We start from the raw sequence: 11,501 nt of genomic DNA on the forward strand, positions 1-11,501 counted from the left end.
GTGGAGCGTGTGAGCAGCTTCAAGTTCCTGGGAGTCCACATCTCCGAGGATCTCACCTGGACGACCAACTGCTCCAAGCTGGTCAAGAAGGCTCACCAGCGCCTCTTCTTCTTGAGGACTCTGAGGAAGAACCACCTGTCCTCAGACATCCTGGTGAACTTCTATCGCTGCACCATCGAGAGCATCCTGACCAACTGTATAACAGTCTGGTACGGGAACTGCTCTGCCTCGGACCGGAAGGCGTTGCAGAGGGTCGTGAAAGCTGCCCAGCGCATCGCCGGAGCACCACTTCCTGCCATAAAAGACATCTACAGGAAGCGGTGTCTGAAAAGGGCTGGGAAAATCATCAAAGACCCCAGTCACCCATCACATGGACTCTTCACCCTCCTGCCCTCTGGGAGGCGCCACAGGAGCCTCCGGACTAAGACCACCAGGTACCGGAACAGCTTCTTCCCCACAGCTGTCAGACTCCTGAACTCTGCCTCCTGACATCTGACCCACGTTAAACTCATGGACTGAACATACACACACCCACAATGGACAACTGTACCCTCAAACACAATAATAACATGGACTGAACCACCACTCACAACCACTAGCACTTTATATAGCCTCTGTAGAAACTATCTACACCCTCACTTATCTTAACTGCACTACTGTATAGCTCTGTGTAAATAATCATTCTGTACATTCGATAATCTTTAATCCTACAACTGTTTACAACTTGCATAGTTCCCATTTCTGTATAGCTGTATATCCCAGATTCTGTAAAGTTATTTATTTCATATTCTGTATAGTTTTTCATATTTATATCCTGTTCATAGCCTGTACATAGCTTGTACTCACTACAGCCTGTACATACTTATAGTTATAGAATATTCACAACATACTTCATACCGTGTACATTATAACATACCATAATAGACCCATTTCTGTAATATACTCACATATCTATATTATTGCTAATATATATTGTAATATATCTATATCACTAAAGCACTTCTGGATGGATGCAAACTGCATTTCGTTGCCCTGTACCTGTGCATGTGCAATGACAATAAAGTTGAATTCTATTCTATTCAATGAATAAAATTAACAAAATAAAAAGATTAAGAGGGACCAACAACTGACTCTGGTGCTACTCCTGAAAAGCCTTTGAAAAAAGAACTGTGTTTCTAAAAGTGATTTAAACACCTCAAGTGTTGGGCCAGCCTAATATAGAGGGGCAGCTTATTCCATCATTTGGGGGCCACAACAGCGAAAGCTCGGTCCCCCCGGTGTTTCAGTCTCGACATGGGGACAGCAGGGAGTGACTGGTCAGTTGATCTGAGAGACCTTCGTGGAGTGTATCGGTGTCAAAGGTCTGACAGGTAAGAAGGAGCCATTTAAAGCTTTCAAAGCAAACAAAGTTTTAAAATGAATTCTAAGATGGAGCCAGTGTAAGGAGGCAGGAGCAGGGCTAATGTGCTCACGTTTGTGTGTCCCTGTCAGCAGGCGAGCAGCAGCACTCTGGACCATTTGCACGCGTGATAGTGAAGCCTGATCAATACCAGGGTCTCTCCAAAGATCCTCAGGATTTTCTATACAGGCGCTGTGGAGAGCATCCTCACACAGAACATAACATCGTGGTTTGGGAACAGCTGTGTGAAGGACCAAAAAGCTCTCCAGAGAGTGATCCGTACAGCAGAACGCTGCTGCAGGATTGCTCTCCCCCCGCTTCAGGACACCTACACCAGGAGATGCCGGACTAGAGCAGCGCAGATACTGAAGGACCCGTCCCATCCTGGCAACAAACTGTTCCAACTTCTGCAATCTGGTAGAAGGTTCCACATCTTCCGGGCAAGGACAGAGAGACTCAAGAGGAGCTTCTATCCCCAAGCCATCCGTGCCCTAAACACACACACCCGCCCTCTCACATCATCTATAATTGACTGAGTCAGGACTCTTCCAGACACTAAACCAAGGCACAATGTACATTTCAATTCCTTTAATTTTAAATATGTTTATATTGTCTATCCTGTAAAATAGTCAGATGTCTATTCATATTAATGTACAGAATTCACCTGCTTGCTGCTACTACTGCACATTCACCCAGTGTATATACTGTATGTGTGTGTGTATATATATATATATATATATAATGTTCTTCCTCTACACCCCCCCAATTTTTTTGCACATGTCGAGGAGCGTGTCAGGCTACATTTCACTGTGTGTTATACTTGTATAACTATGCATGTGACAAATAAAGGACCTTGAACCTTGAACCTTGAACCAATATAAAGTCCAATACAATAATCAAGGCGAGTGGTCACAGATGTGTGTAAAAGTCTCTCTAAGTCACAAAAAGAAATAAAAGGTTTGACTTTAGAGAGCTGCCTCAGCTGAAAAAAGCTCTTTCTCACCACTGTATTTACCTGTTTGTCCATTTTAAGATCTGGGTCCATTTTTACTGCAACGTTGGTTCAAGGTTCTTTATTTGTCACATGCATAGTTATACAAGTATAACACACAGTGAAATGTAGCCTGACACGCTCCTCGACATGTGCAAAAAAATTGGGGGCGGGGGGGGAGTGTAGAGGAAGAACGTTATATATATATATGTAGTATATACATTGGGTGAATGTGCAGTAGTAGCAGCAAGCAGGTGAATTCTGTACATTAGTATGAATAGACATCTGACAACTGACAACTGCTTGACAACTGGTGACAACTGGTTTGACACATGTGTGAGAGGACCCAAGTCAGATGGTGGGACACCAGGGCCGCTCGGCCCAAAGATAACGACCTCAGTCTTTTTTCATTAAAATGCTCTGATGTCCTTGAGACAGTCTAAAATAGGCCTGAGGGGGTTGGGCTCATTGTGTTTCAGGGGTAGATGCATCTGACAGTCATCCGCATTAAAATGAAATGAGACTTTATGCTTTTTAATAATATGGCCAAGGGGAAGTAAATAAATGCTAAAAGGAAGGGGCCCAAGGATGGATCCTTGAGGTACACCACACGGGAGGAGGGCAGACGATGAATAAAATTTAGTTTCTTTCTTTTCTGCACTCTCTTCAAGCAGCCCGAGTGATGTCGTTCAGCCACGGCTCAGACTTCGATTTAGGCCGCCTGACCTTCAGAGGAGCAACAGCGTCCAGAATGTTTTCACAAGTAGAGAAAAACTTTGCAGTCAGCTCCTCGGTGTGAGCACAGGCTGAAAGCTCTGAATCAACATTAAAGGTGGTAGAAAACTGAGCAGCATTTGATGGTTTAAACATGCGAGAAGCAGTTGGAGGACCACAGGTAGTGATATTACAGGGAAGTTTCAAACAATACAGGCATATGATCAGAAAAGACGGCATCATAAATTTGAAGGTTATAAACAGGTAAACCATGAGACAAAACCAGAGTGTGTCCATGTTTATGTGTGGGACCAGTGACAGACTGCAAAACATTAAGAGCATCAAGTAGATTTAAAAAGTCCTTTGCCAGTGTTTTAGTAGGACAACACACATGAATACTCATATCACCCATAAACTTTGTCATACTTTGGCATTATTTCAGCCAAGAACTCAGAGAAGCCATTAACAAAGTTCCTGTTATATTTAGGTGGACGGTAGATCACCACACAAAGAACAGGATGACTGCTACCAAGCTCAAACATATTCAGTTCAAAACTGGAGAAAGGGACAGGTGAAAAGTATTTTTGTAGACTGTCACTCCTCCACTTCGGCCCGTATTTAAAAGTAGAATGGGAGGCAGAGCCTTCAGTTTTCAGGCCCCTCTTCTGTGGAACCAGCTTCCAGTTTGGATTCAGGAGACAGACACTGTCATGATCGGAGGCAATAAGACGCAGTGTTCTCAAGCACGAACCGCGGTGCGGATTTGACGTCCTGTCATAAGTTGAGCTGGGCTTGCACCAGTTGCTGCAATTGGTTTAGAGCGGTAACTCATTAAGGCTCAGCAGGGGTCAGGCTGTTTGAGAATGTACTTGGCCGTTTGGACAGCTCTTTCAGCAGCTCCATTTGACTGGGGGTAATGAGGGCTCGACGTAGTGTGGGTGAAGCCATAACTCAGTTTGAAGTCTTGGAACTCTGATGATGTGAACTGTGTCCAATTATTACTGACCAGTTCTAACAGGATGCCCCATCTAACGAACATGTGTTTAAGCTTGTCAATGACCTGTCTGCTGGGTGTTGTAGTGAGGGAACAATCTCAATGTCTCTTGAAAAATAGTTAACAACGACAAGAAAGTTCTTACCCTCATGCTCGCACAGATCAGCTGGAATCTTTTGCCAGGGGCCATTGGGCAGAGTAGTAGTCACGAGGGGTTCCCATCGCTGTGTAGGCTTGTGCTCTCTGCAAAAGGTGCATGACCTCACCTTGTGTGTTATTTGAAGTCCAATGTTGGGCCACCAGACTGTTGATCTTGCGTGCGCTCTACATTTAATTAGTCCTTGGTAGGGATGGGTCCTGGTATCCGGTGCCATGATGGCACCGGTTCTGACATAAACGGTAGTAACCAGACCGAAAAGCAGCGCACATTTCGGTGCTTTATTTCCCTGAGATGTCATACACTTTGTATTCTAGCCAATCATTTTACGTTTCCGAGGATAGTAGGCGGGCCCAGGTACGTACGTTCTTTTAGAGCAGAGCTACAGATTAAAAACACCCAAAGCGAAGCGGTCAAAGTCTGGCTGTACTTCACAGCAAAATATGCAAACTCAGCAGCAACAAGTGCTTTAAGCTGATACTGTGATACTGTCAAAGGAGGTAACACCTCGAATCTGATGACACACCTGGCGACACATAGCGTTTTCTTAAAAGTCAAGAAATGCGCCGTATTTGATAGCTTGCTGCGAGACCTCACACCGAGCGCATCTACTGCGGGTGTGGTGCCTGTTATCGGACCCGGAGTTAGAACATCCCCCAAAAACATGAAGAGGAGAGTCCTGGCCCCTAGCCCTGCCAGTGTAGCAGAAATGATGAGGATGATGATGCAGCAGCAGCCGTTCTTCTCTGTGTGAGTAGCTTAATGTTGTTCGTGTGTAATTTACGTTGAGTAGGCTAACCACGTTATTACATTAATGCATGTAAGGTGAACTAGCAAACACCATCATAGCTACATGCGGCTGTCTTCTTGTTTGATGGCAGATACTCCCTTCACCCTGGCCAAAAAGGCTAAAATGACCAAAGAAAAAGTGGGAAACAGCTAAACATGAGAGGTTTAGGACAAAGTTTGTGTTTTTTCCATTGTTTAAGCACTGCTTCCAGCCAAGAGTGATACCATATATGCCCCATAGCTGCAGAAAAGGCTAACATTGTTATCTTTTTACAAAAAAACAGCTGAACATGAGAGGTTTTTGGACCAATTTTGTGTTCTCCATTCTTTAAGCACCGGTTTGAGCACCGTTTAAGCACCGGCACCGTTTCAAAAGTACCAGTTTGGTACTGGTATCGGATAAAACCTAAACGATGCCCATCCCTAGTCCTTGGTGGCCTTCATGTAATTGGTGAAGGACTCTGGGTCTGAGTGCTGTGGGAATTACAATGCGATCGTGGTAGAGCACTAGACCATTGGATTCTGAAAGGTGGCTTCTGGCTGCATAAAAGCCTTGCAGTGGTGAGCTCTTTGCCATTCTCCGAGGCCACTCTTATCTGATGAAGGTGATTGCTTTTTGAAGCTCCGGGTCCCTCTGTGTAGCTCTATGAATTTCCTCCAACTTATGTGACTTGATAGGTTTGCTTGTCACTACGTTGCTCACATATGCCTTGACCTGGCTGTCTGTCTCGCACGGGTAGCATCCGTGCAGTGGACGTCTGGAGAGTGCAGAAAATGTGAAAAAATGAAAAAATGACCTGTTGGATTAACAACAAAGAATATGTTCATGTGTTACACAGGATAAATGTTATGTGTAGCTTCAGTGTTAAAACTGCACAATATGCAAACAAACAGGATTTATTTTTGTTTTTCATTCATGTTTTTACTCTCCCCTCTTGTTTAAATAACCCAAAATGTTTGTTAGGATTAAACTTTTTTAATGTTAAGTGTATTTAGTTCCCATATGTTAAACCAATATAATAATTTTATTCCAATAATTATTTATGTCTTTTAAACTGCTATTTAACATGTTATCAGTGTTTGTCATAAATACTTGTTGGTAAACCAAACCTGTGTAAAATATAAATTCTAAACACTTTAAAACAGTAAGCCAATAAACAAAAACACTTCTTTAAGCAGTTATCTGTGTTTCACACTCAACACGGTCACACATACAGCTCATCTCCAGCGAGATACGGTGCAGCGGTAAAGTTCTAACAGTAGAATCACTAAAGTGTCATGGTGACGTAGTGAAGTCAGTCTTTTAGCTCCAAGACCAGCTCGAGCGCAGCCACGGCCCCTCCAAAGGATCCTTCACCTCAGGAGGGAATCCGGATCCCAGGAAGCGGATTCTGTCCATCTGGACGTTTTCACTGAGAAACGTTTCTTCATCATCCAAGACTGAAGACGTCACTGGGATGAGCGACGAAACGTTTCTCCCATGAAGCCTTTGGGACTTGTAAACAGCACATTAGCACAATGACTAACAATGGGCTGTAAGGTCAGTTTATGATCACTAATGTGCAAATTATAATAACCGCTGATCAGTGGTCATGAGTCACAGAGAGACCGCGGTAAAGTGAGCCGTCATTTGTGAGCCGCGGTCAAGCCAGCCGCCTCCTATCCGCCGCATAAATTTCCTTGCGCTTTTACACCAGTCTTTACGGTAGCGCCTTTTCGCTTTATATCCTGATTGAACACACAAATTACAATGGAACAGCCCAATACAGCCATCGTGACAGTCTGGTTGCATATTCAAAAATTCATTAAAAGTCATTCTTAAAAGTTGATGCCAAGCTTTCAACACAATCCTCTTCTCGGACACCTACTTTACCTCTGGGCCAGTTTTTACCCAGATTTACTGTAATATTACTCAGAAATCACAGTAAACTCATATTCAGTGCAATACAGTCAATACACTACAATTATGTTTATTTCAAAAATTCATTAAAAATCATCCTGAGTAGTTGATGTCCAACTTTCAACACATCCCTCCTCTAGGACACCTACTGTACCTGTGTGCCAAGTTCCATCCAGATTCACTGTAAAATTACTCAGAAATTAAAGGACATTTATATGCAATTCAATACAGTCAATACACTACAATTATGGAAATTTCAGAAATTCATTAAAAATCATCCATAATAGTTGAGGTCCAACTTTCAACACATCCCTCCTCCGGGAAACCTGCTGTACGTCTGGGCCAAGTTTCAGCCAGATTTACTGTAGAATTCTTCAGAAATTGCAGGGAACTCATGTTCAGTTCAAGAAAGGCTGAAAGACGACCACCACTGAACAAGACACACAAGCTGAAACGTCAAGACTGGGCCAAGAAATATCTCAGGACTGGTTTTTCTAAGGTTTTATGGACTGATGAAATGAGAGTGAGTCTTGATGGGCCAGATGGATGGGCCCGTGGCTGGATTGGTAAAGGGCAGAGAGCTCCAGTCCCACTCAGACGCCAGCAAGGTGGAGGTGGAGTACTGGTTTGGGCTGGTATCATCAAAGATGAGCTTGTGGGGCCTTTTCGGGTTGAGGATGGAGTCAAGCTCAACTACCAGTCCTGATGCCAGTTTCTGGAAGACACCTTCTTCAAGCAGTGGTACAGGAAGAAGTCTGCATCCTTCAAGAAAAACATGATGTTCATGCAGGACAATGCTCCATCACACGCGTCCAAGTACTCCACAGCGTGGCTGGCAAGAAAGGGTATAAAAGAAGAAAAACTAATGACATGGCCTCCTTGTTCACCTGGTCTGAACCCCATTGAGAACCTGTGGTCCATCATCAAATGTGAGATTTACAAGGAGGGAAAACAGTACACCTCTCTGAACAGTGTCTGGGAGGCTGTGGTTGCTGCTGCACGCAATGTTGATGGTGAACAGATCAAAACACTGACAGAATCCATGGATGGCAGGCTTTTGAGTGTCCTTGCAAAGAAAGGTGGCTATATTGGTCGCTGATTTGTTTTTGTTTTGTTTTTGAATGTCAGAGATGTATATTTGTGAATGTGGAGATGTTATATTGGTTTCACTGGTGAAAATAAATAATTGAAATGGGTATATATTTGTTTTTTGTTAAGTTGCCTAATAATTATGCACAGTAATAGTCACCTGCACACACAGATATCCCCCTAAAATAGCTCAAACTAAAAACAAACTAAAAACTACTTCCAAAAACATTCAGCTTTGATATTAATGAGTTTTTTGGGTTCATTGAGAACATGGTTGTTGTTCAATAATAAAATTATTCCTCAAAAATACAAGCTCTGTACAGGTCTGCTCGAGCTGACCTGAAAAGGGGTCCCACCTGTCCAGCAACAACACATGGCATGGAATAATAGACATCATAAACCACAGAGGCAGAACTGTGAAAACAGAAAACCTGAGTGGGCAGCTGGCAGAGGAAATAAACAGCTTCTTCGCCCGCTTTGAAACACCACAACAGCAGCATTCATCTGCCTCAGCCCTGCTCCCATCCTCATCCTCACCTGGTTCCTGCACCGCTCCATTCACTGTAACGGAGCACGATGTCAGATGTGTGTTCCTAGCAGTGAACCCCAGGAAGGCGTCCAGACGGAATACGTGGTAAAGTGCTAAGACCATGTGCCCACCAGCTCACCCTCATCTCCACCAGAAGCTTCAACCTCTCACTGGATGAAGCAGCCATCCCATCCTGTCTAAAATCAGCCACAATCATCCCAGTACCAAAGAAGTCTCCCATCACCAGCCTGAACTATTATTGCCCTGTGGCCCTCACACCGGTAATCATGAAACTAGTCCTTCAGCACACCAAGGATTACCTCCCCCCAGAATTCGACCCCCACCAGTTTGCATACCGTGCAAACAGATCCACAGAAGATGCCATCACCCTCCACTCGGTGCTGAGTCACCTAGAACAGCGGCAGAGCTATGCCAGAATGCTCTTTGTGGACTACAGCTCACCCTTCCACCACTCGCCCATTGAGAGCCTACTAACTTACTGCATCACAGTATGGTACAGCAGCTGCACTAAGGCGGATAGAGCCACCCTCCCAGCATGTTTGCAATGAGTAGGAGATGCTCTGTATCTCACTGTACAACTGTATAGTGACAAAGGTATTGGGTTCTTTTCTAAAAATTGCTATAAACAGAGGAACCCAAACTGATGAAAAGTGGCGAATATTTTTTTTCAAATGACTATTTTTAGTGGATTTTTGATATAGAAGCAGAATGACAGAATGTTAAAAGAAGTTACTTTTAGTCGCTCTAAGCTGGGCATTGCGTTCTCTGGCTGTTCAAAGCCATGGAACTTTAGACTTTCCAAGCAAATAATGATGGCCATACTGATGTTCTTTTCAGTACATTTTACTTTATGTTCATTTTCATTTTTATGATGTTTCTATTTTTACATAATTCCTCCCACATAGCAAAATTGGTATGGCCTGGATCTGTCCCACACAATGTGCTTACACATGGCCTAGGTACCGCAAAGAATGACGGCCCTATGGTGGCCCAGATCTGGTTTACCAGAGGTGGCCCACACATGAGCCAGCACAAGGCCAGTTGCAGACACACTGCTGGCCCTGTGCTGGCCCAGAACAGTTTCAGCTCTGGCCCCAGATGTCAGCCTAATGTGTACCTTAGCCATGTAAGCCATGTAATAACAACATGTGCTGGAACATAATAGTGCAAAAGTAACATGACGAAACTCTGTTCAGACAGTGAATGGACTGATTCTTATACAGCACTTTTTTACTCACCCATATTACTCAAAGTGCTCTATACAACATGTCACATTCACCCAATCAGGCCAAATGTTGGCATGCCATCACATAAACAGTGCCATCTTACCATGCCAGAAGTCAGCCAGCAGTGCCGGCTTGACACCAGATCCAGGCAAGACCCGTCTGCTATGTGGGATGACTTGTTCTTTTGGCATTTTAGTTGTGGATTATGTTTGGGCTGTGTCTCTTGCCCTTTCAGTATTGTTTTCTTGTGCTTCTAAGTGTCCCTTTGTTTCTTTTTAGGTTATGTAGTATGGGTTAGAGATATTTTGTATGTTGTTTTTGTTTAATAAATCCGCCTTTTGGATTATTCCCTGATGTGCCTGAGTTCTGTTATTTAGTGTCACTTTGAAAGGACACACAGCCAGCATTGACATATAATTGTTCTTTCAATTTTTGATAAAGATTACAGTGAATTGAGATGTAACTTGGCCCAGAGGTACGGTAGGACGCCCAGAGTAAGAAAGTGTTGAAAGTTGGACCTCAACTATTATGGATGATTTTTAATAAATTTTTGAAATTTCCATAATTGTATTGTATTGGCTGTATTGAATTGCATATAAATGTCCTTTAATTTCTGAGTAATTTTACAGTGAATCTGGCTGAAACCTGGCACACAGGTACAGTAGGTGTCCCAGAGGAGGAATGTGTTGAAAGTTGTACCTCAACTACTCAGGATGATTTTTAATGAATTTCTGACATTTCCATAATTGTATTGACTGTATCGGGCTGTTTCATTGTAATTTGTGTGCGCGCATGTGCGTGCGACTGTTCGCGCGCGCACGTGTGCGCGGGTATAGGCTTTCAATCGGCACATGAAGCGAAAAGGCGCTACCGTAAAGACTGGTGTAAAAGCGCAAGGAAATTTATGCGGCGGATAAGAGGCGGCTGGCTTGACCGCGGCTCACAAATGACGGCTCACTTTACCGCGGTACAGAGAGGTGGGGAACGCTGCAAAGCTTGGCTCTGTGTAGATTCCCTCTACTGCAGGTACAGCTGATACAGACGCGGCAGCGTGGGGAGGAATAAGACACATGATGTTGGAGCAGAGACTGAAGAGAATATGATATCAACAGGATGCTTCAAGGTGTAAACGTACAGATGAGCTCCAAACGCTTCATCCCCCTGCCCTGTTCAGGTTTGAAGTCATCTCAACATTTTGGAGCCTGAATCTGATAGTTGGGATTATAGTGATGACACGGAGGAAAATGTCAAAATAGCAGAAGCAGCGAGCAAAAAGCTGCTCTGAGCGCTTCAACGGCAATAAAACGTTTTCCTTTGATCAGCGAGAAGACTAATAATCATCTTCTACATTTTTAATACAAAGTAAATAAATGTGGTTCTTTACATTTTGGGATAGTTGCCTTGTTTCCTCTTTGTTTGAATCGAGATCTGGAATAATGTGGGCCTGAACTGGCACCAACAAATGTGTTCTGCTGTAACCCGCGAGCTGAGCGCTGATGTGTCGACACCTGTCACTGAAGTAAAACGTCACCACGTCCTGTCCTGCGGTTGGAATGGAGGCGGAGTCAACTGGTTCCGCTGACACCTGCCTACCTGTAAAACCCCGGTGCGTGTGTGTGTGTGTGTGTGTGTGTGTGTGTGAGAGAGAGAGAGAGAGAGCGCACGAACAGATTGATGACACCCTCTGGGGGC

Source organism: Diplotaxodon limnothrissa, linkage group LG20 (assembly GCF_057381915.1).
Source record: "Diplotaxodon limnothrissa isolate DT_005_m linkage group LG20, D_limnothrissa_male_GT1.1, whole genome shotgun sequence".
Taxonomy (NCBI): Eukaryota; Metazoa; Chordata; class Actinopteri; order Cichliformes; family Cichlidae; genus Diplotaxodon; species Diplotaxodon limnothrissa.